This window comes from Archocentrus centrarchus, unplaced genomic scaffold (assembly GCF_007364275.1).
Source record: "Archocentrus centrarchus isolate MPI-CPG fArcCen1 unplaced genomic scaffold, fArcCen1 scaffold_44_ctg1, whole genome shotgun sequence".
In the NCBI taxonomy this organism is placed as follows: Eukaryota; Metazoa; Chordata; class Actinopteri; order Cichliformes; family Cichlidae; genus Archocentrus; species Archocentrus centrarchus.
The window spans coordinates 2,506,986-2,533,929 of NW_022060270.1; the positions used below are offsets into that span (position 1 = coordinate 2,506,986).

General features: G+C 43.3%; 1 pseudogene; it reads right to left on the minus strand.

Annotated features, from left to right (window-relative positions):
• LOC115777152 (ras-related GTP-binding protein D-like) overlaps positions 1 to 26,944 on the minus strand; it is a 113,321-nt pseudogene that overhangs the window by 63,476 nt on the left and 22,901 nt on the right.

Here is a 26,944-nt window from a genome sequence, read left to right on the forward strand (position 1 = left end):
CCAGGCTAAATGAGCATCTTCTAATTTAGTGAGACGCCATTCCCTCTCCAGCTTTCGGGTTATCTGCTTTAAGCTGTGCGTTTGTGAATTATACCACGGAGTCAGGCACTTCTGATTTGAAGCTTTCCTTTTCAGAGGAGCCACAGTATCCAAAGTTATACGCAGAGAGGATGTAAAACTATTGACGAGATAATCAACCTCACTGGGAGCAGAGTTTAGGTAGCTGCTCTGCACTGTGTTGGCACATGGCACTGAAGAGCATAACAATGAAGGAATTAGATCCTTAAACTTAGTTACAGCACTTTCAGAAAGACTTCTACTGTAATAAAACTTATTCCCCACTGCTGTGTAATCCATTAAAGTAAATGTAAATGTTACTAAGAAATGATCAGACAGGAGGGGGCTTTCAGGGAATACTGTTAAGTCTTCAGTTTCTATGCCATATGTTAGGACAAGATCCAGAGTATGATTAAAGTGGTGGGTGGGCTCCTTTACATTTTGAGAGAAGCCAATTGAATCTAACAATAGATTAAATGCAGTGTTGAGGCTGTCATTCTCAGCATCTACATGGATGTTAAAATCACCCACTATAATTATTTTATCTGAACTGAGCACTAAATCAGATAAAAAGTCTGAGAAATCAGACAGAAACTCTGAGTAAGGACCAGGTGGACGATAGATAATAACAAATAAAACAGGTTTTTGATTTTCCCAATTAGGATGGACAAGACTAAGAGTCAGGCTTTCAAAAGAATGAAAACTTTGTCTGGGTCTTTGATTAATTAATAAGCTGGAATTGAAGATTGCAGCTACTCCTCCTCCTCGACCTGTGCTTCGAGCATTCTGACAGTTACTGTGACTCGGGGGTGTTGATTCATTTAAACTAACATATTCATCCTGCTGTAACCAGGTTTCTGTAAGGCAGAATAAATCACTATGTTGATCAATTATTAAATCATTTACTAATAGGGACTTGGAAGAGAGAGACCTAATGTTTAACAATCCACATTTAATTGCTGTATTATTTATTGTTTTTGAATTTTTATGCTTAAATAGCTTTTTGCTGATTTTAGCTTTGGTTTTTGGTGGTCTGGGAGCAGCACCGACTCTATGGGGATGGGGTTTTGGGGGGATGGCAGGAGGAGAGAAGCTGCAGAGAGGCGTGTAAGACTGCAACTCTGCTTCCTGGTCTCAACCCTGGGTAGTCAGTTTTTAGGAGGGTTAATAAATTTGGCCAGATTTCTAGAAATGAGAGCTGCTCCATCCAAAGTGGGATGGATGCCGTCTCTCCTAACAAGACCAGGTTTTCCCCAGAAACTTTGCCAATTATCTATGAAGCCCACGTCGTTTTTTGGACACCACTCAGACAGCCAGCGATTCAAGGAGAACATGCGGCTAAACATGTCGCTCCTGGTCTGATTGGGGAGGGGCCCAGAGAAAACTACAGAGTCCGACATCGTTTTTGCAAAGTTACACACCGAGTCAATATTAATTTTAGTGACCTCCGATTGGCGTAATGTAGTCTATGTAGTTTATGTAGTCAAAAGCACTGTAACTGTAATGAGTATGTAGCTATTAAGTTTGGAACACAGAAAAAGTAGACAATTTTTGCCTCGCCTAGATTTTTCCTGATTGTTATCATGTAACTACACACTGAATATAGAAGGTATCGACTGGAAAATACATTGGAGCTGTAGAATGAAGTCTTTTTGTTGTGCATTTCAAATTTCATCAAGATAGCACAAAAGCCTATTGTTTTGTAAAGGTTTTTGTGCATTGATGCCCTGGCGTGGTCTCTCATGTGCCATTTGGATAGTCCAAGTGCCGCATCTAAGCCCCCTTTGACATGCAAATTTTAAAGGGCTGTAACTCCTCAATGCTTCAACATACAGTCATCAATGAGGGCTCTAATCAAAGATACTACCCTGAGGAATCCTCTACTACACACAAAATTACTGAATAAATCATAAATAAAGCCATATTATTCCAATAAAATATGAATGACACTATTGTACATTGTAAAAAAAAAACTAGTCACAAAACAAATCACCATTTCTGTAAATGCTATTTTATTTTTCAGAGTAATGTAAAAAAAACACAGCACAGCAAACTGCAACTATTTACAATTATTCTGCTCTACCCCCACCCCCCCTCACATGGAATTTTAATGTGCCACCGGTTATAGCAGTCTCTGTTTGGGACAAAGCACAATGGCTTGTCACATGTGGTGCACTGAACTGCAGTTTTCATACCACATACACGGCATTTTAGTCTTCCAGCAGTCTTGTGCCCAGTGATGAACTGAAGCCGGTGTTGTGAGCCACTCGGCTGAGATGGCCCTGGCTGAGATAATCTGGGAACACTCCCCTCAGTGCATAACTGCATCAGCTGCTCAGCCAGTGTCTCCCTGAATGCCTTCTGGCACATTGGTACTTGTCCTTTTGCAGTGTGCAGCTCTTTGTTGAGAATGAAGGCATTCACTATTGCAATGTCAAGGAAGTGGTAAAAGAATGTCTTATAAAACTTGCGGGTTTTGTGGAGGACTTGATAGTATCAAATCAGTGCATCAGAGACATCCACTCCTCCCATGCACTGATTGTACTCTTTGACGGCTGGAGGAACTGGGATGTCCTTCTTTGTCCAGCGACCACTGTTGTCCTTCACCTTCCTTGTGACTGTGTCGCTGCTGTGTGCTGTGTGGATGGTGGAGCAGAGGAAGACATCTCGAGTGTCTCGCCACTGGAGGAAGAGAAGTGAGCCGGTGCGAAGCCAACGGATGCTGCCACGTGGAGCTCTAGGAGCAAGGGCATTGTCTGTTGTTTTTGGGTAACCTAGTCTGTTCTTTCTAATAGTCCCACATGCCCAGATCCTCTGCTGCATGAGATCCTGGAAAAGTGTTGGACTGGTGTAAAAATTGTCCATAAACAGTTTATAGCCTGTGCCTAGCAATGATGTGTTTGTGAGCTTTGTTACTACATCATAACTGAGACCCTTTCCACTGATATTATCTGTTTTGCCCTCATAAACAAAGAAGTCCCAGGTGTAGCCGTTGCTGGAGTCTGCAAGGACAAACAGTTTGAAGCCCCAGCGAACAGGCTTGCCCTTCATATACTGTCTGAACATAACCCTTGCTTTTGATGCAACCATTCGGTCATCGATTGCTATGTCCTGGCGAGGATGGTAGTTTCGGCGGCAAGCATCTCTCATCTGCATGTAAAGAGGTTTTATTTTTCCAAGTCGGTCAAAATCTGGTGACCCTCTTTTTGCTTCATTTGCAGAATCCTCTGCTGCACTACTCAGGTGGAGAGCATAAAGGATCCTGAGCCACTTTCTTCCTGACATGACCATCTTTGGAAACTGCAGATTGTACACTCTGGAGCTTGAAACACTCTGGAGCTTGAAAAAGGCGACTGGACTTCTTTTTGTTTCTTGAAGACCAAGGCAAACCAAGGCATACCATTCATCTGTTAACAAACAGGACGACACGATAAGCAATGGAAACCAAGGAAAGTGGGTGAAGACAGGGTCCTCACCAAACCAGAAGAAAATGTGCTAGCCAAAGGACTCAACTTTGCTATAGCCCCACAACAGCTTCCTATAGTAGACCTCATCACAGCAACAGAAACCGCTATAAGAAATAACAAACTTTCTCATCCTGAAGCAGAACAGATCAGGATGAAAGTTTCAGCCACTCTTTCCAGTGCAAGACTTCCTCCATCCAACCTCACCATTCAGGAGAAGAAGGCCATCACAGCCCTAAGCAAGGATCAAAACATCACCATACTGCCAGCCGACAAGGGGAGGTGCACGGTTGTGCTGAATTCATCGGATTACCACAACAAAATTACTACACTCCTCAGTGACAACAATACTTATGAGGTCTTGAGACGTGATCCCACAAGCAACTACAAGAAAAAAGTTGTTTGCTGCCTGCAACAACTTGAAAAGGAAAAAGCCATTGACCGCCCCACTTACTACCGCCTGTACCCTGGAGAAGCCACTCCATGCATTTATGGACTCCCAAAGATCCACAAAGAAGGAGTCCCACTTCGACCCATTATCAGCAGTATAAACTCGGTCACCTACAACATTTCCAAACACCTCGCCACCATCTTATCACCGCTTGTTGGCATCACACCCCACCACATTGAAAACTCTACAGATTTTACTAACAAGGTCCAGAATCTTGTACTGGATCCAGATGAAACCATGGTGTCCTTTGATGTGGTTTCACTTTTCACTTGCATACCCACAACTGAGGCAGTGGAGACCGTCAGAAGACGACTACAGGAAGACGATTCCTTACTGAACAGAACCAGCTTCACCCCAGATCAGATTTGTGCACTTTTAGATCTCTGCCTTACCACAACATATTTTAAATACAATGATGGATTCTACAGACAGAAGCATGGATGTGCCATGGGCTCCCCAGTGTCTCCCATTGTAGCCAACCTTTACATGGAGGAAGTGGAAAGTAAAGCTCTTGGTTCTTTCAAAGGGATGGCACCTAGCCACTGGTACAGATATGTAGATGACACCTGGGTCAAAATCAAAACCCAAGAAGTAGAAGCCTTCACTCGCCACATTAACTCAGTGGATAAATACATACGTTTTACCAGGGAGGACACCAGAGATAACAAGTTACCATTCCTGGACTGTGCGGTGCTTATCGAGGAAGATGGAAGCCTCAAAATTGAAGTTTACCGGAAGCCCCCACACACAGACCAGTATCTCCTCTTTGACTCCCACCACCCTCTGGAACACAAACTTGGGGTGATCAGGACCCTACAACACCGTGCGGAAAGTGTTCCCTCTAAGGCAGAAGGGAAGCATAAGGAACACACACACATTAAGAAAGCCCTCAAAACATGCGGTTACCCCAACTGGGCCTTCATCAAATCAGCTAAGATGCACAGGAATGAAGGCCAAACACAAACTACAGAGAATAGGAAGGACAAGAGGAACAACATTGTCATCCCATATGTGTCAGGCTTGTCAGAGAAACTCAGAAGAATTTTCTCCAAGCATGACATCTCAGTATACTTCAAACCAAGTCACACCCTAAGACAAAAACTGGTTCATCCCAAGGACAAACCCGCCAAACACAAGATCAGCGATGTAGTGTATGCTGTTCAGTGCAGTGAAGAGTGCTCGGACCTCTACATTGGTGAAACCAAACAGCCTCTTCACAAACGAATGGTACAACATAGAAGAGCCACCTCGACAGGACAAGATTCAGCAGTACATCTGCATCTGAAGGAAAAAGGGCACTCTTTTGAGGATGCCAATGTCCACATTTTGGACAGGGAAAACAGATGGTTTGAAAGAGGAGTGAAAGAAGCCATCTATGTCCACTGTGAACAACCATCATTGAACAGAGGAGGTGGATTACGTCACCAACTTTCCCCCGCTTACAGTGCTGTCCTGAGGTCCCTTCCCAGACGTCTCAACCCCCATTCACACCTTTGCTCCAGTGACCTCAATAGGCCACAGGAAACAATGGAGCGGAGTCCTAAATTGGTTTCAACTGAAACCACTGATTAAATATGACCCACGCCCCCTTCACACCTGGGCACATGTGTTCACGCACATGATCAATAGAGGGTCATAACCACCTCCAGGGGACTACGCCCACAGGGGTTTAAATACCTGGATCTCTCCACCATTTGGTTGAGAACTGAAGAAGCCTTTCGGATGAGAGGTGAAACGTCTTCAAGAAACAAAAAGAAGTCCAGTCGCCTTTTTCAAGCTCCAGAGACTACTATGACCTGGATGACTGAGAATCTACACAGACATAATGCAGATTGTACAGCTTCCCACCTCGCCAGTAGTCTGTTAGAGATGTGCACTTGACAAAACCCATGTAAATGGCGACAGACAGAAAGCCAAACATATCCTGCATAGTAATGTCTGTCCAAGGGCTGGATGGTGTTGCGCAGTGTGCTCTTCCATACTCATTGCTGTTAGTCAACAATGTCTGAAGCACATCAACAGTGAAGAAGAGCTGAAAAAGCTCAAGAGCACTATATGCAGCAGTCATAATAAGCTGCGCTCCCGGTTTTCTGCATGGGCGGAAAGCGGGTTGGGGTGGTGTTATATCCGGCTCCTCAACACCATGCCATCTGTCTGCAGCTGGAGTAGATGTGCCCTCCCCCCTTGTCCTGCCCACGCTCCTGCCTGTGCTCCTGCCCGCGCTCCTGCCCATGCTCGTGCCCGCGCTCCCACCCCCGCTCCGGCTCCGGCTCCTGGTTGTGTCCTGGCCCAGGGCTCTGCCTCTGCTCCTAAAGTTCCTTCTGGCCCGTGCTGTAACAGGCATTAGATCCTCTTCATCAGATGAAGAAGCCTCTTCCACCATCTTCTCTTTGGCTGGCTGCCACTCATGATCAGAGGTTCCCCTAATTTGTAAAAGAAGGAAAATGTCAGGCCTTCATGCACAAAGAACCCAGTCATTTTTCAGTGATTCCCTTACACACACAAATAAATACATTGTATATCAAAAAAAGTTACAGTAAATGCAGACAGTGCATACACACATAAAATAAAAACCACACAATCCTCCCAGTAGTCCTTGTCTGATACAAAATGTACAACCTCCTCCCATACAATAACCCCCACCCCCAACTTGTAAAACTTTAGACACTTACTGGTCATCTCCATCGGAAAACGAATCTTCTTCTGATGTTGGATCATTAGTTGAACCCGAAAAGTCTGATGCTGAAACGTCGCTCTCTCTCCGTGTGAGCAATTCCACAACCTCCTGAGCGCTGAACTTGGTCTTGCCGGCGGCCCGCTGTGCCATTTCGCAAAACTCCAAAACAACGATGCGATCACGACGAATCTCAAATGAAGCTCTGAGACGTTGTCCACCTCACCTTGCCCTTTTATCGGGTGATGCTGACGTAATAGAGAAGCCCGCGAAACCCCCAATCGATACTTACAGTACACCTTTCCCTACCCCCAAACACCTGGCACATTTCAATATGTAAATCACACCACTGTACAGCGCCCACGCAAACACACAATATAAGTGGCGCCACAGCGGCGCACGGTTATATTTTCTGTGTAATGGTGCATGCCAAGCTCAGCATTACATACATATTTACATCAGAACGGCATATAATACGAGGACGAGCTGAGAATAAAAACTTACCTTCTGCCTTCTGAGTAACAGGTGTTCATTTGCAGCGATAAAACTGGTCAAATCAGCGACGACATTCTCTAATACAAAATAATCCACTCTCGTGAGTCATTTAATCACTTTGTTGAATAAATGTAGTCTGTTTTTGATGCATTCTGACAATCCGTTGCCGAGAGAAAACATTGTAAATACTGTTTACGCACGTCAGCGCATAGACTCCTACTTCCTGTTTGGTTTACGCATGGAGGACGCACCGACTACGCACTGAATACGCAGGGAGTTCATGCCTTCATGTGAAAACACACCCTCTAGTGCCATATACCCACGTGTCGGGAATTTTATTGGCTATCCATCTGTGGTTTTAGATTTCGGGTTAGAGTTGACCAATAAGAACGATTGGAGAACATTTGGGGGCATGTCCTTAAATGTCACATGATGCTCTCTGGATATAATTGGCTCTGGAAAATCCATTTCATAACATGATTGGCTAAATGAGGTGTCAATCGAATTCTGAGGGTCTAGTCTGTCATATAAAAGCATCGTGAGGGCGAACGGCAGCGTTACTGTGACGCTATGAGGCTTCAAAGTCGGAAATCGCTACAGAGGGCCCGCGGGCGGGCCCTTGCCAGTTAACAGGTTAAGGTGTGGCGTACATGTTACATACAGTGCCTTGCAGAAGTATTCGGCCCCCTTGAACTTTTCAACTTTTTGCCACATTTCAGGCTTCAGACATAAAGATATAAAATTTTAATTTTTTGTGAAGAATAAACAACAAGTGGGACACAATCGTGAAGTGGAATGAAATTTATTGGATGTGTCAAACTTTTTTAACAAATAAAAAACTGAAAAGTGGGGCGTGCAATATTATTCAGCCCCTTTACTTTCAGTGCAGAAAACTCACTCCAGAAGTTCAGTGAGGATCTCTGAATGATCCAATGTTGTCCCAAATGACTGATGATAAATAGAATCCACCTGTGTGTAATCAAGTCTCTGTATAAATGCACCTGCTCTGTGATAGTCTCAGGGTTCTGTTCAAAGCGCAGAGAGCATCATGAAGACCAAGGAACACACCAGGCAGGTCCGAGATATATCAACATGCTGTGCCAGGAAATAGCAACAAATTCGACAATTTCACCAAAAAGATGCAAGTTTTGACAGAGAGAATGGATGAGGTGGAGACCCATGTGGGACATGCTAGAGATGTAACGAGAGTTGGCCAAAGCACTAGTCATGAGCATCATCCAATAAATTTCATTCCACTTCATGATTGTGTCCAACTTGTTGATTCTTCACAAAAAATTAAAATTTTATATCTTTATGTTTGAAGCCTGAAATGTGGCAAAAGGTTGAAAAGTTCAAGGGGGGCGAATACTTTCACAAGGCACTGTACATCTTGCTGATGTATGTAACATGTCTCTCTTGTAAATGAGACAATGAGTCTCAAGAGATTCATGGTCCTGGGCCGTGTGCCCAGTGTTTTGTGTTAGTTCTGCTTTCACTGAGGTTTGTTATGTCTTGGTTTGTTTTGGTTTTCATTATTCATCTTAGTTTCTGGCTTTGTTATTAGTTATGGTTTACATTTTGAGTTCCTAGTTCCTTTTGTCCCTGTCTTCCCTGTGTCTGTGTTCTTGTGTCTGTTTTGTCCTTTGGTCATGCCCCTGGCCTCCTGTGTTTTTATTCCCAGTATTGCGACTAGTCTGCATGTCTGTCCCGTGTCTGTGTTTCTCTCTGTCTGTTTCCCTGTGTCTTTGTCCCTGTCTAGTTCCCTCTGTAATTAGTCTCCTTTGTCCAGTCTTCTGTGTTGTCTTGCTTTCTTGTTTGGTTACTTTCTGTTTTAGAATAGAATAGAATAGAATGCCTTTATTGTCATTATACAGGATGTACAATGAGATTGGAGGGCCACTCCTGTTCAGTGCCATGTAACAGAAAATCAAACTCTCTGAAAATAAAAAAATGAAAATAAAAATATTATATATATATATATATATATTATTTAGTTTGACAGTCCGGCGTTCCCTGTGCATTGTATTGCGTTTTGCTTCCTGTGTTTTCATTATGTGATTCTGTGCACCTGTTCTCCCTAGTTGTGTCATGTTTATCCCTCATCATGTCCTGTGTATTTATTGTCTGCGTTTCCCTCTCTGCTCTGTCGCGTCCTCCCTCATAGAGGTATGGTTCAGTTCCTGGTTTCCTGTCAGTTTTAGTTGTGTTACAGTGCTGTTCCTCTGTGTTTCTAGTTAACATCAATAAAGATACCATTTGAGTTCAGTTTGCCTTGGAGTTCTGCATTTGGGTCCACCCTGCCTGCCACACCGCTCCCACATGACACTGGATTTGCTTCTGCAAATTTTATAATCTTACATTTTTGCTCATAAGTGTGAGTTTGTAGCTTACACTTTCCTCCTGCGCTTGCCATGATTGTCTCCAGTGAAATGAACTAATAAAAATGCTAAAGTGATCTCCATGCGTTGTTAGTGTGTGTAGTTGTGCTTGAATGAGCCGATGCACGGAAGGGAACTGAGGAGGGCTTTAGTGCTAAAGTCATCCGACTTATGCGATCACATTTAATTGGAAATGTACTACAATGGGACCAGATTTTTCACCTGAGGTAGTCGAAAATCTGACTGATTTAGGTGATGATTTTATTGGAATTAACATTATTGTTGTATAAAATAGATGAAAAATACATCTCACCATAACACCGAATCAGTGCAAGCCATGAGCTTGTTTCTCTCCAACTCATTTTTCTAGCTTATGGGTTGGCTGGGTTCAGTCTCACTAAGTTTCAGCCAGCACACACCAATACAAGCTTTGATTTCACATGAAGAGTGGCTGTAGAGCCACAGTGTCGAGCGCCGGAGAGTGTCAGCTTGGCTTGGCTAGGCCCATCTCATTGCTATCCCCGGTGTTGCAAATTGTAAATGGTAAATGGACTAGTTCTTATATAGTGCTTTTCTACTCTTGTTGAGCACTCAGATATTTAAATTAGCATTATATAGGTCAACAACATATTTCATTAGACAGGCAGGGGAACCAGTGAAGCTTGTGGGTTTTATTTTAGCAATGATGTATCATGTGATTGAGACAAGCGACAAGAGGGAGTCATAGACGGGTGTAATGGAGAGAATCTGCCCATTTTTCAAAATAAAACTGTTCAGACTCAGATAATATATAAAACAGAAATAATGTAAGTTATTTAATGTTTAAGTGCAGCCAAATGACCCACTAGGGAACATACAAGAATGGCATTAATATATCTCTGATAACCCCAAAATGACACTTTCCTTTTATTATGTAAATATTTATACCTGCATTATCGTGGACTGTAATATGGAATAGCCCTACTTGCCAGATATGCAACTTCATGCTCTTCCCAAAAATAAAAATCATCTAGAAGGATTACTGTTTTGATAAACTGGATGAGATCCAGCACACCTTGCAGAGGGCACAAGTTATAGGAGGCAATAATGGGACTTTTATGCTATGATCTACAGATAGCATATGTGCTGAAAATTGTGCAAAGATGCACAAGATCTTGAACAGTACATTAGCCAAACTTGATTTGGTTAAAGTTTTGGATTTTTATTGGACCGTTTCTAGAACTTTTTGACCACATTTTGATATTATGGTAGAATAACAACAGTATATACTGTTTTAGTGTATTTAATTGTGAACTGACCTGTGAATCTATGACAAAGATTAATGCTCCAGTGCCTCTGAAGATCATTTCGTAGTCAAAGGTAGGGTCAAAGAAGTCAATCTGGCCAGGGAAGTCCCAAATCTGGAAGCTGACAAAGGAGCTGCTGGAGACGTCCTCCCTGCAGATCTTATTAGTGCTCTCCAGGAACAGAGTCTCACTGGGAGACATTTTATGGAAAACCACTTTCTGGATGGAGGACTTCCCACTTCTTCTCAGGCCCATCAACAAAATACGAGGTTTGACCACCCCATTCACAGAATCGCTGAAGCCCATAACTACACAACAACAAAAGGAAATCTTTCAATTAGCTGGGTAAATCTAAATTAGACAAGATGTACAGATTGTCTCACAAGGCACTATTAATTAACAGTCAGTTCTCAGTAAATTTTTCAACAGAGGTGGGGGATGTTAGATGCTTTCGAGCAAACATATGTCTGTGTAGATTCTCAGTCATCCAGGTCATAGTAGTCTCTGGAGCTTGAAAAAGGCGACTGGACTTCTTTTTGTTTCTTGAAGACGTTTCACCTCTCATCCGAAAGGCTTCTTCAGTTCTCAACCAAATGGTGGAGAGACCCAGGTATTTAAACCCCTGTGGGCGTAGTCCCCTGGAGCCCACACACACAGACCAGTATCTCCTCTTTGACTCCCACCACCCTCTGGAAAACAAACTTGGGATGATCAGGACCCTACAACACCGTGCGGAAAGTGTTCCCTCTAAGGCAGAAGGGAAGCATAAGGAACACACACACATTAAGAAAGCCCTCAAAACATGCGGTTACCCCAACTGGGCCTTCATCAAATCAGCTAAGATGCACAGGAATGAAGGCCAAACACAAACTACAGAGAATAGGAAGGACAAGAGGAACGACATTGTCATCCCATATGTGTCAGGCTTGTCAGAGAAACTCAGAAGAATTTTCTCCAAGCATGACATCTCAGTATACTTCAAACCAAGTCACACCCTAAGACAAAAACTGGTTCATCCCAAGGACAAACCCGCCAAACACAAGATCAGCGATGTAGTGTATGCTGTTCAGTGCGGCGAAGAGTGCTCGGACCTCTACATTGGTGAAACCAAACAGCCTCTTCACAAACGAATGGCACAACATAGAGCCACCTCGACAGGACAAGATTCAGCAGTACATCTGCATCTGAAGGAAAAAGGGCACTCTTTTGAGGATGCCAATGTTCACATTTTGGACAGGGAAAACAGATGGTTTGAAAGAGGAGTGAAAGAAGCCATCTATGTCCACTGTGAACAACCATCATTGAACAGAGGAGGTGGATTACGTCACCAACTTTCCCCCGCTTACAGTGCTGTCCTGAGGTCCCTTCCCAGACGTCTCAACCCCCATTCACACCTTTGTTCCAGTGACCTCAATAGGCCACAGGAAACAATGGAGCGGAGTCCTAAATTGGTTTCAACTGAAACCACTGATTAAATATGACCCACGCCCCCTTCACACCTGGGCACATGTGTTCACGCACATGATCAATAGAGGGTCATAACCACCTCCAGGGGACTACGCCCACAGGGGTTTAAATACCTGGGTCTCTCCACCATTTGGTTGAGAACTGAAGAAGCCTTTCGGATGAGAGGTGAAACGTCTTCAAGAAACAAAAAAAAGAAGTCCAGTCGCCTTTTTCAAGCTCCAGAGACTTTCGAGCAAACAGTTCATGACACCCCCTGAAGGTAACTACTTTCAGACTCTTCACATGTTTGACCAAACACAGGCCATTGCATCTGACACCGAACTGCAAGTTTCTGCATTTCAGTGTTTGAATGAATGAATGAATGAATGAATGAATGATTTAAAAGTCAGAAAATTTCAGCCACTGTTGGATCAGTTTACAATTATTAAGTGGACAATTATTAATTTAATATGTTCCTCTCTCTGTAACAATTACAAGCAAAAGACTAATCTCTGAATTTAAGTGAAATGTAACAATAATTAGCCTTTGCAGTCTACGGGGAAAATATCATGCTGGTTCATGCATTTCTTGGAGACTAAGTCATACAGGATGGCACTGTACCACATTTTGATGAACTGTGCACATTTGTTTGATCAAGTCCTTTTTTTAAAAAATTGACATTACTTTTAAATGTTCTGTTCACATGTTCTCCATTTTTTCCAAGAAATTTCCAAGATGGCGCACGCACAGATGCAGTGGCTCAGGGATCATCTTTTTGGTGCTTTTTTTTGGTACTTTTTATATGCTAGTGTGCAGCTAGAAGGCTGCACTCTGCTACGCTGGGATTGGACGAAGGACTCAGGTAAGAGCAGGGGAGCGGGTCTCTGTATTTATGTGCATGAGGACTTGTGTGACAATGGAACAATCACAGCACAGACAAACATTGTTCCCCAGACCTCGAGTACATGTCTGTAAGATGTCTGCCTTTTTTTCTGCTTAAAGAGCTAACAGTAATGATCATCACAGCCATGTATCTAGCACCCAATGCTAATGTTAGCATGGCGCGCTCTCTCCTGCTTAACACCATTAACAAACAGCAGTGGGCCCACCCCAATGGTGTTCATATTATCGCGGGAGACTTTAACAAGGCCAACTTGAAGACTGTACTCCCGAAATTCCACCAACGTCAAGTGTCCTATAAGCGGGGAGAACACTCTTGATCAGGTTTATTCCAACATTAAGCACACTTACAGAGCCAAACCCCTCCCCCACCTCGAGCAAGTCCGACCATCTTTCCCTGTTGCTCACCCCAGCATACACCCCTCTCAGACGGAAAGCCAGGCCTACTGTAATTGCCATTACAATCTGGCCTGAAAACGCACTCTCCGACCTACAGGACTGCTTCTCATACACAGACTGGGACTTATTTGAACACGAGGACCTGGAAACTTTCACAGGGATGGTACTAGACTACATTAAGTTCTGTATTGGAAATGTGACTGTTAGCAAAAACATCCAGGGTTTCTCTTATCAGAAACCCTGGCAAGGTTATCCATCACCAGCCTAAATGCTTACTGCCCTGTGGCCCTCACACCGGTAATCATGAAGTGCTTTGAGAGACTGGTTCTCCAGCATATCAAAGACCCCCCACTTTCGGCACCCATCAGTTTGCATATTGTTCAAAAAGATCCACAGAGGACGCCATCACTGTAGCTCTCCAATCTGTGCTGAGCCACTTGGAGCAGCAGCAGAGCGACGCTCGCATGCTCTTTGTGGATTACAGCTCAGCATTCAACACAATCATCCCGGACATTCTCAAACCAAACAGCATACCCTGGGCCTCCCCCGTCTCACAGGCCCCAGACTGTGAGACTTGGCCCCCATCTCTCCTCCGGCACACTGAGCACTGGCTTCCCACAGGGCTGTGTGCTGAGCCCCCGCCTGTACTGCCTCTATACTCATGACTGCAGTCCAGCCCACAATAACAACCTCATCGTCAAATTTGCTGACGACACCACTGTGGTCGGACTCATCTCAAGGGGAGATGAGGCAGCCTACAGAGAAGAGGCCCTGAAGTTTACAGCCTGGTGTTCAGAGAACAACCTGCACTGAACACCATGAAAACCAAAAATATCATCATTGACTTCAGGAAACACAGGACTGACCCAGCCCCCCTCTACATCAATGGCGAGCATGTGGAGAGGGTCCACATCTTCAGGTTTCTTGGTGTCCTCATCTCTGCTGATCTCTCTTGGTCAGATAACATCACAGCTGTTATCAAGAAGGTTCAGCAGCGACTTCACGTCCTGGGGGTCCTCAGGAAGAAAAACTTGGACTCGAACCTGCTGCTGACCTTCTACCTCTCATCCATTGAGAGCCTGCTGATGTGCTGCATCACACTATGGTATGGCAGCTGCACTTTGGCAGACAGGGTGAGTTTTCAGCACAGCACAAAGAATCATTGGCTGCCCTCTCCCCTCCCTGATGGACATCTACACCTCCCGCTGCATCAGCAGAGCCAGGAACATCATCAAGGACAGCTCACACCCTGGCTTTGAACTGTTTGACCTGCTGCCCTCTGGCAGGCACTACAGGTGCATCAAAGCCAGAACAAACAGACTCAAGAATAGTTTTTTCACCAGAGCAATCACCACCCTGAACTCACACACTCACCCACTGTGACTGCAATACCCACATCTCTGTGCAATATTATATTAGTCATACTGAACAATATCTATCTATTCTATTTTGATCAGGGCACCTGTAATTAAAAAAAAAACATTTTAATACCTACCCATTCTACTGTAATACTTCAGAGGGGACAAGAAAATATCAAATATAAACCTTCAGTCAATATAGAGGAAGTCAATAATAGATCAGTACACAACAGTGGCTCAAACTGCATGCCTTGTGTAGCCACAGGAATTTTAAGCATTTAATTGGTAATGCAGAAAAAGTATAAATATAGTTGCAAGTTTTGTACCAATTTGCTGCTAGGTTCATTTCATACAGCTGGAATATTATCAAACCCAACCCAGATTTTCAAAAATATTAATTCATTAATGTGTATTGATATTTATCAGCAATAACATTCAAATGGCAAAATTGATTTAACCTTGATTAAGCCAAATACTTCTTTTAGGGGTGCCCTAGAGATGTTCAAGGTTGAGTAATGAAGAGTAGACGTTTCTCTAGACGTCCAATGACACCTTCTTCAGGGTCATCCTTTAACTGGAGTCACGCCATCTGTGGTTGAAAATAATCTGTGCATCTATTTGGCTGCATTTTGAAATTATAACCTTCCAAAATTACCACATCATCCTGTCTACTTCTGTATAATAAGGTAATTGAAAATATATTAAAAATATAAATCAGCTTGTTTCTTTACAAACACCCCAATATTCTTGTTCAGCATGTCTCTGGGTACTTTTTTGATTATCTTACATTTTGTCTAATAGCTGCTTTAAGGAACAAGTTTAAGGTCAAAGGTTTTGTCATTTGTCTCATGAGAATACCATACAATACTACACCACTTTATTTATAAAGCACTTACAAACAACAACAGGGCTGACCAAAGTGCTGTACAATGCCCAAGATCTTAAGGAACTGCATTAAAATCATGAAAGTCACAAATACTTCAAAGACCTCCTGAATCCCACAGACACGCCTTCTGAGGTGGAAGCAGAGTCTGGGGACAAGGGGGATGATTTGCCCATCACTGGGGCTGAGGTCACTGACATGGTTAAACAACTCCTTTTTGGCAGGGCCCCTGGGGTGGACAAGATTTTCCCTGAAGGATCTGGATGTTGTAGGGATGTCTTGGTTGACATGCCTCTGCAACATCGTGTGGAGATCTGGGGCAGTACCACTGGATTGGCAGACTGGGGTGGTGAAGGGAGACCAGAGGGTGTGCTCCAACTTTCGGGGGATCACACTCCTCCGCCTCCCTGGTAAGGTCTATGCCAGAGTGCTGGAAAGGAGAGCCCTCCTGTTAGTCGAACTTCGGATTCAAGAGGAACAATGCGGTTTTTGTCCTGGTCGTGGAACGCTGGACCAGGTCTTTATTAGGGCTGAAACTAATGACTATTTTGATAGTCATTGGCCCTGTCACTCGGTGTTGGCTCTCACTGCGGTATTTTATCACTTCCTGTTCCTGTTTCAGAGCACAGTCATGTTTTGCTGTCTGTTAGCTGTTAAATCTGTATAGCTCGATCTATCTCGATAACAACATATTTTACTGTAATCTTCACCTACTTTATCTAGAGCACACTCTTTGCTGAATGACCTGTAGTCACATTATTCACTTTATTTGTTTTTAGAAATTCGCTAGCTTAGCTCAGCTAGTAGCTTAGCTCTTAGCCGACTCACAACCAGCATGGCTTCATCTCCTGTCTCTCCTGCACTTTCCTGCTCTGGGTGTCACATGTTTAGTTACTCCTCGGCCTCCTTTAGCAGTAACGGTACTTGTAATAAATGTAGTCTGTTTGTAGCTCTGGAGGCCAGGCTTTCTGAATTGGAGACTCCGCTCCGCACCCTGGAAAATCCTATCTCTAGCCAGGCCCCTGTAGCGGGTGCGGACCATGGTAGCTTAGCCACTGTTAGCTCCCCCCAGCAGATCCCGAGCAGCAGGGAAAACAGGCTGGCTGGGTGACGGTGAGGAGGAAGCGTAGTCCTAAGCAGAAGCCCCGGGTACACCACCAACCACTAACCGTTTGTCTCCACTCTGCGACACACCCGCCGAGGAACAAACTCTGGTTATTGGCGACTCTGTTTTGAGAAACGTGAAGCTAGAGACACCGGCGACCATAGTCAAATGTCTTCCAGGGGCCAGAGCAGGTGACATTCATGGAAATTTGAAACTGCTGGCTAGGGCTAATCGTAGATTTGGTAAGATCGTTATTCACGTCGGCAGTAATGACACCCGGTTACACCAATCGGAGGTCACTAAAATTAATATTGACTCGGTGTGTAACTTTGCAAAAACAATGTCGGACTCTGTAGTTTTGTGTGGGCCCCTCCCCAATCAGACCAGGAGTGACATGTTTAGCTGAATGTTCTACTTGAATCACTGGCTGTCTGAGTGGTGTCCAAAAAACGACGTGGGCTTCATAGATAATTGGCAAAGTGTCATGGTGCTGGGCCGTATGCCAAGCATTTTGTGTTTAGTTCTGATTTCACTGGGTTTTGTTATTTTCTAGTTTTGTTTTGATCTTCCTTATTCATCTTAGTTCTGGCCTTATCAGTTGTGGTTTTCTAGTTCCCTTTGTTCCTGTCTTCCCTGTGTCTGTTTTTCTGTATTTTTCCCTGTTCCATGGTCCATGTTTAGTTTTCCTCTGTGCCAGCCCCCTGTGTTAAGTCAGCGTGTACCTTGTTTGGTGTTTCCTGTTTTGTTTTGACAGTCTTACGTTCCCTGTGTGTTGTGTGGAGTTTTGCTTCCTGTGTTTCATTAGTATGATTTTGTCCACCTGTTCTCCCCAGCTGTTTCCTGTTCTCCCTCGTCATTCCCGGTGTATTTATTGTCTGCGTTTCCCTCTGTTCCTTGTCGTGTCCTCCCTCATGGAGGTGTGGTTCTGTTCCTGTTTTGCTGCCTCTTCAGTTTTGTATATTTTGGAACTTTTCTGTAAATAAATCTTCACCTACATTCAGTCCTGATTTGGAGTTCTGCTTTTTTTCTCTCAAAGATTCTTGAAAGAGTAGTTGTAAAACAGCTAACTGATCATCTGCAGAGGAACGGTTTATTTGAAGAGTTTCAGTCAGGTTTCAGAATTCATCACAGTACAGAAACAGCATTAGTGAAGGTTACAAATGATCTTCTTAGAGCCTCTGACAGTGGATTCATCTCTGTTCTTGTCCTGTTGGACCTCAGTGCAGCTTTTGATACTGTTGACCATAACATTTTATTACAGAGATTAGAGCTTGATATAGGTATTAAAGGTACTGCACTGCAGTGGTTTGAATCATATTTATCTCATAGACTCCAATTTGTTCATGTAAATGGGGAGTCTTCTTCAGACAGTAAGGTTAATTATGGAGTTCCACAGGGTTCTGTGCTAGGACCAATTTTATTTACATTATACATGCTTCCCTTAGGCAGTATTAGTAGAAAGCACTGCATCAATTTTCATTGTTATGCAGATGATACTCAGCTTTACCTATCAATGAAGCCAGATGACACACATCAATTAATTAAACTACAGGAATGTCTTAAAGACATTAAGGACTGGATGACCTCTAATTTCCTGCTTCTAAATTCAGATAAAACTGAAATTCTTGTTCTCTGCCCCACTAATCTTAGAAACATGGTGTCTAACCAGATACTTACTCTGGATGGCATTACTTTGGCCTCCAGTAACACTGTGAGAAATCTTGGAGTCATTTTTGACCAGGATATGTCCTTCAATGCACATATTAAACAAATATGTAGGACCGCTTTTTTGCATTTGCGCAATATTTCTAAAATTAGAAACATCCTTTCTCAGAGTGATGCTGAAAAGCTCATTCATGCATTTATTACTTCTAGGCTGGACTATTGTAATTCATTATTATTAGGCTGTCCTAAAAGCTCCCTGAAAAGCCTTCAGCTGATCCAAAATGCTGCAGCTAGAGTACTGACAGAGACTAGAAAGAGAGAGCAGATTTCTCCCATTTTGGCTTCTCTTCATTGGCTCCCTGTTAAATCTAGAATAGAGTTTAAAATCCTTCTCCTCACATACAAGGTCTTGAATAATCAATATGCAGTTAAAATATGCAGATGAACCGTTGAAAAAAAGTATTTCTTATCCAGTTACTTAGGTAATCAATATAAATAGAATAGTCAATTGCTAAAATAATCAATAGTTGCAGCCCTAATGAAATTTGCAACATACCATAAGCCAATGCATCCCCTTCTCACACAGAAGCAACAGGATTCAGGTGATAGGTATTGTTGTAAGTAAGTAAAATTTATTTATATAACGTTTTTCACAGACAGAAAGGCACTGTACAATAATTAAAACACAATATCAACCCCCCACCCCCACCCCCAGAAAACACTATGTTGAAAACATAATAACATTACCATATTAAAAGAATAAAAATAAAGTCAGAAACCAGAAAGCCTGGTTAAACAGAAAAGTTTTCAAATATTTTTTAAATGATGCCACAGAGACAGCTAAATGGAGCTGGAGTGGTAAACAGTTCCAGAGCTTTGGTGCCACTGTCTAAAAAGCTCTGTCCACCCTGGTCCTTAGTCTTGTATGTGGGACAACTAAAAGACTTTGATTTTGTTGTGTGAGAGACTGTTGACTTCTTTTAAAAAAAATTTTTTTTTAATTTTTTTTTTTTTTTTTTTTTTTTTTATAAAGCCTGTCATGTCTGGCACTGTTTGCAAGCAGAATTGTGATCTGAATACATTGTTGTGCCAAACATATTTATTCTTCCAAGATAAGCTCTATAGAGTCTCTATAAGCTTTTCTTGTTAATGCATTGTGTTTTGTGTTTTTGTTGTTTGTTTGTTTGTTTGTTTTATTTTATTTTATTTATTTGTGTACATATACATTTAATTCCAGTTGACAGGCTGAGGGGAAAAAAAAAAAAAAAAAAGGACAGCGAAAGGGGAGAAAACAGAAAAAAGAGGACAGAGCACCACTATACTAACCAAAACAATTCAAATGCTGCAACTGCAAAAAAACCAGAAAAAAGACAACATACCAAAACAGAACAAGCAATACCTAGAAAAATAACTATGTGGAAAAGGCACAACAAAATGAAGCATGGTTGTATAAGAACAACAATTTTGTTATGCTGTGATTGTGTTAGTCTCTGTGTCATGGAATGCACTTACCAACGAGGGCAGAAAGCCGCCGCTCCACCCACAAGGAGCCAGAGGCAGGCAGAGAAGGACCCAGGAAATCCGAGCCATCCGCAGCCCATCAAGAGCCACGAAAACCCGCGGCCGCACATTCCAGCGACAACCGCATACCCACCCCAGCAGAGGGAAGAGGGAGGTCCCAGATGGAGCCCCCCCAGTCGAGGGGCAAGGGCCCCAGGGAATTCGAGGCATCAGGAAACCGGCCCCCCTAGAGGCCAGCCCCCCGTGCAGGCCGGCGGCAGGGCCCCAGGGCCTAGGTGCCCAAGAACCACCTGACATACCGCAGAGCCCCCCCCACGCCGGAGAAGCCCAAGCCGCCCCGGCCCACAGCCCCCAGGAGAGCAGGTCGACACCCATGCCAGAACATCCAGCCCGGCCCAGGAACCCCAAGGCATCCACACCCTGGGGAAGCGGGGGACGCAGGAGCACCCACCGAGAAGCAGCCGGGAGGCAAGGCACAAGAAGGCCCAGATTCAGGTCCAGCCATGCACACACGTATGCACACACACTCACCCACATATGCTCATTATTATGACCAGGAAACCTGGAGTAAGAGAGCCAGCTGTCCGCTGGCTCAATAGGCACCCCGATTCCCCACACCCCAGCACAGGGCAGGCGCAGGTGGACCCGGGGCCCCGGTGACAGCACCATGGAGCACCGCAGTGCCCGAGATCGGCACCACAGCCCACGCCACAGAGGGCAGCATGCTCCACTCCAGATACTCATTCACTCAACGAGGGACACAAACAAGAGACAAGACAAACTGGCCTGAATTGGGAAAACGGTGCCCCGTACACCCCAGCCACTCCACGACGGCCACCCCCACCACCCCCACCACCCCACGATGCAGGCACCCCAGAGCCCCAGAAGCGCGGACCGAACATCCCGATGCAGGCCGGGCCAACCCGCCCCACCCGGTGGCGCGCCGGGACAGCAGAGACCCCCCCAGCGCCAGGGGGGACCCACCGGCAGCCGGCGCGCTCCCAGAGCCCCAGGCCCCAGACCCCACGCCCCGAGCCCACAGAGAAGACCGGCCCATCCGGCCAAGGCCAGCAGCCATCACCCCAAGCACCCCGGCCCCACCCCAAGACCGTAAGGCAGCACCCACCCAAGCCCCCCACCACCATCAACCAGGACAAGCACACGGACGCCACAAGAAAGCAGCCGCAAGATTCCAGTCCCAGGGGCTATCGGACACACACGGGCCCCGGGAGTCCGCCCCAGACCGCCCACAAAGCACACCAGGAGCAGAGCCCTCAGCCAACCACCCCCGCTAAGTAATGGAGTTGATCAGTGGGAACCAGAGAGATTCAAATTCATCCAATTGGTTTGTAGCAGAAGCAGACATTCTCTCTAAGCTAACTTGATCTAATAGTAGATTTCTGTATTGAGTAATACACAGTTTATTTTTTGATTTCCAGTTCATGAGGATAGTTTTCTTAGCAATGCACAAGGCAGTAAGAACTATGTGTGATATATATGACTCCATCGATAATTCATTAACGTCACCTAAAATACACAGTCTGGGGGAAGTTGGAACACGACAGCTAAACCATGTAGATAAGTCTTTGCATATCCTCTGCCAGAACTTCTGAACAGGAATACAAGACCACAGAGCATGAATATAGTTCTCCTCTGAATTGCTTGTGCAGTGGTTGCATATGTTTGAGTGTGTAAGGCCCATTTGGAACATCCTTTGTCCAGTATAGTGCGTTCTATGGAGAATTTTATACTGTATAAGTTGTAATTGGGAATTTTTAGTCATTTTGAAGATATTTAAGCATATTTCTGTCCAGAAGTTTTGGTCCAGGCTGATAGAAAGATCACGTTCCCATTTTGTAATCGGGAGGGAGACTGAATCATCAGTTTTTAATAATAATTTATATAATTTTGATAACAATTTGGGGGTCCAGAGGTTTAGAAGTTCAGATACCCATGTAGGTATTTCTAAATTCAGTTGATTGAGATTAAATTTTCCCTGCAGGATAGATTTCAGTTGTTGATATTCGAGAAATCTACTGTTGCCCATTCCATATTTTAATATAAGTTCATGGAATGTCATAAGGTTTCCATCTTGGATAATATGTTCTAACTTATTTATCCCCTTATCATGCCATAACGGAAAATTCAGCATTTTCTTTTTCTGACAAATATCTGGGTTGTTCCAAATGGGCGTTAATTTACAGGGGATAAGTGAAGACTTAGTTATTTTTAAAAATTCCCACCAGGCTGACAGAGAGGTGTTAATACTAAGACTTTTAAAGCAGTTATGATGCTTAATACTGGGGCTAATGAAAGGTAGATCTGAGATTTTTACTTTTCCGCAGAGTGCCTGCTCTAAATCCAACCATGGGTTGTCTAATGAATTTGATTTGATCCACTTTGAAATGTACTGCAATCTACTGCCTAAGAAATAGAAATAAAACTTTGGTAGCTCTAGACCGCCATAGTGTTTTGGCTTTTGTAAAGTTTTCAAACTAATTCGCGATGGTTTGTTTTTCCATAGGAATTTTGAGATGTTTGAGTCTAGTGACTTAAACCAAGCAACAGAAGGTTTATTAGGGATCAGTGAGAATAGATAATTAATTTTTGGTAAAACCATCATTTTAATGGTGGCAACTCTCCCCATAAGTGATATAGGAAACTATTCCAACGTGATAAGTCATCCTCTATTGTTTTTAACAGGGGGATATGATTTAATCGTACCAAGTCTGAGAGCCTGGCGGAAAAATTGATGCCTAAATATCTAATATTACCTGATTTTAGTGGAGTCCTGGAGGTATTCTGAAAGTTACAATTCAAAGGCAAAACTGTTGATTTAGCCCAATTGATAGAGTAATCTGATATAGATGAAAACTTATCTATTAGTGAGATTGTCTTCAGAAGAGAGGATTGTGAACTCCCAAGGAAAAGTAATACATCATCAGCATGAAGGCATATTTTATGATCTGTATTTTCAGTTTGAATCCCTTTAATATTTGCATGTTGACGTATTGCTGCTGCAAGCGGCTCAATAAAAATGATAAAAAGGAGACTATGCTGTAGTCACGCGAGACTTTGTGAATCTCGGCAGTATCGTCAATGGCGGCGTGACTCTATCAGCAAACATTTGCGTGATTAGCCCTTTTTTTCGACAATTTATAACTAGACAGGCTTAAAACTAAAAAATATAGGTAGTTTCTTAGCCTAACTTAAATTATTTTCAACAATCTGGAGGACGGTGAAGAGGACCTGGATAGTTTGCTGCGGTACATCGACGGGTGTTTTGAGCGAGTCGTCATGGGGAAAACCGACAAGACGCCGACTCCCTCCACCAGCAAAGGAACTCCGTCCACAAAAAGAAGCCGCCCCGAAGATTCCCCAGAGGCAACTTCGCCACCCACCACCAATATTGTGGGCATTCTGGAGTCCATTAATAACAAATTGTCCAGCTTTGACGCCAGCTTGGCCCTGGTTGAAATCCTCCACAAGGAGTTTCAGGCCCTGCGGGAGTCAGTCGAGTTCAGCCAGCATCAGGTGGAAACACTGGCTGCTGAAAACGCTGTCCTCAGAGAGTCGGTGAATTCCCTCACCGAGGAAACGACCCGGCTCTCAGAAGAAAATAAGAAAATTAAAGAATTGATTATCGAGCTTCAGGCCCGCAGCATGAGAGAAAATCTTGTGTTTTCAGGTATCCCGGAGAAGGCAGAGGAGGACCCGGAGGCTACAGTGAAGGAATTTATCCAAACTCACCTGAAGCTCCCGGAGGACGCCGTGAAGACCATCGCCTTCCATAGAGTCCACCGCCTGGGAGGGAAGCGACCCGGAGCACGCAGACCCAGACCGATCGTGGCCAAATTCGAACACTTCAAAGAAAAAGAGCTGGTGAAGAGCCGCGGCCGGGAGCTGAGAGGGACGGACTTCAGCGTCAACGACCAGTTTCCAAAGGAGCTCTTGGAGCGACGCAAGGTCCTGTTCACCATCCGGAAGAAGTTCATGCAGGGAGGCTCCCAGGCTGTCATCGCCGTGGACAAACTGTATGTAAACGGACAGCTTTACCGAGACAAAAACACCACGCCATGGCTCTACTGATCGATCAGGTGATCTGTGTCCATATTAACGTTCTTTTCTGAGTTTTTTTTCAACTATCTAAACAGTACCATTAAATAGTCTAAATAGTCTAAATCTGTCTAAGTAGTACCATTAACGCCGACGAGTCAGCATAGTACCGTGATCGTTTGTTTGTTTGTTTGTTCTGTTTTGTTTTCCCCTCATCTAATTTCATTCTTATGTCACTTAGGTCACTTTTTACACGTCTTTTTTCTTTCTGCACTCAGCAATATGTTTACGTCACTTACAATGCTACAGTTTACTACACTAACATACAGCGCAGATGCACACACACCAACATACAGCGCACATACACACGCACACATCAATATAAAGGGCACACGCCAACATACAGAACATATGTACACACACACACACATCTTTAGTGAGCACACAACAGTCCATCAGTTAGTTTAAATATGAGCACACTCAGATTTGTCTCATGGAATGTGCACGGAGCTGGTTCGAGGGAAAAGAGACTAAAAATTTTTAATCGGTTAAAAGACTTAAAAGCAGATGTTTTTTTTTTACAGGAGACACATGTGTCCAAAACATCTGTGCTAACTCTTTCCTCTCCACAGTTCCCTCACACGTACTCAGCCTGCTATAACTCCAAACAAAGAGGTGTAGCTATATTGATTAACAAGAAGATAAACTTTAACATTAGCAACAGTACAATAGACCCTGAAGGTAGATTTATAATACTTAATTTATCTATACAGAATACAGATTTATGTATTGCTAGTATATATGGGCCAAATGTTGATGACCCCTCCTTCTTTCATGCTTTGTTCACTTCACTCTCAGATCACTCTGACACCACACTTGTAATAGGAGGAGACTTCAACCTGGTACTTAATGCAGATATTGACAGGCTCAGTACAGCAGTGAGTTAGAGGAACTGGCAGTCTGCAGACATTCTTAAACAGTACATGAAGGATTTTGGTCTTTGCGATGCTTGGCGTTCACATCACCCCACTCTGAGAGATTATAGTTTTTTCTCACCAGTACACAAATCTCATTCCCGCTTAGATTACTTTTTAGTTAGCAGCTCCATGATGATGGATATCACAGACACTCAGATTCACCCTATCACTATTAGCGATCATGCACCGGTGTCTATGTCTCTGACACAGAAAAGAGTCACACCACCAATCAGGAACTGGAGATTTAATACATCATTACTTAAAGAAGAAGATTTTATTAATTATTTCAAAAAGGAATGGTCAGCATACTTAGAATATAATGATATTCCAGGAATATCACCATGTGTTCTTTTGGGAAGCAGGAAAGGCAGTAATGCGGGGCAAAATAATATCTTACTGCTCGCATAGGAAAAATAAAGAAAAAGCACTTGTGTTAGAATTAGAACAAAAAATTAAATCTTTAGAAACTGCCTATGCCGCTTCACCACAAGAACATACAATTATCAGCCCGAGGAAACTGAAACTGGAGCTAAATGAAATAATTGATAAAAGGACACAATTTATGTTGCAGAGGCTGCGTTTGGAAAACTTTGAGCATGGAAATAAATCTGGAAAATTCCTGGCCAACCAATTAAAACTGAATAAAGAAAAAACAGCTATTTTTTCTGTTAAAGACTCGACTGGTATTATTACTCATGACCCACAACAAATAAATAACTCTTTCAAAGACTTCTATGAAGCCTTATATTCACCACAGATTAACCCATCTGATACTGAAATTGAAGAATTTCTTAATAATATAAATCTACCAAAACTAAATGACAGCCAGGCTGCAGCTCTGGATTTGCCTCTTTCATTGTCTGAACTTAGTGAAGCCCTACAGCATCTCCCAAATAATAAAGCCCCAGGCCCAGATGGTTTTCCAGCCGAGTTTTATAAAGAATTTTGGTCTGAGCTAGCTCCCATTTTTTTCAGAATGGTAACTCAGATTCAGAATGATCACATCTTATCTCCAACCTTAAACTTTGCTAACATTAGCCTGCTTCTTAAACCAGGCAAAGACCCCACACTCCCATCCAGCTACAGGCCAATCTCTCTCATTAATGTAGATCTTAAAATAATTTGCAAAGCCCTTGCCAAAAGATTAGAAAGTATTACCCCATGTATTGTACATCCAGATCAAACAGGCTTTATCAAGGGTCGGCACTCAGCCAATAATACACGTCGACTGATAAATATAATAGACTATTGTTCTATTAACAAATTAGAGACGACAATCGTGTCTTTAGATGCAGAAAAGGCATTTGATCGGGTAAATTGGAAATTCTTACTAGCAGTTCTACAAAAATTTGGATTCGGTTCATCCTTTATAAACTGGATCAGAACACTACACAGCTCTCCGAATGCACGTGTTAGGACAAATGATCTCATTTCACAAAGTTTCAGTCTGCAGAGGGGCACCAGGCAGGGCTGCCCACTCTCTCCCTCTCTTTTTGTGATTTTCATTGAGCTGCTAGCAGCAGCAATCCGTCAAAATGTAAATATTAAAGGGATTCAAACTGAAAATATGGACCATAAACTTAACCTTTATGCTGATGATGTATTACTTTTCCTTGGGAATTCACAAGGCTCTCTTTTGAAGACTATCACACTGATAGATAAGTTCTCATCTATATCTGATTACTCTATCAATTGGAGTAAATCAACAGTTTTGCCTCTGAATTGTAATTTCCAGAGAACATCTAGGACCCCACTAAAGTCAGGAAATATTAGATATTTAGGCATAAATTTTTCCGCCAGGCTCTCAGACTTGGTACGATTAAATCATA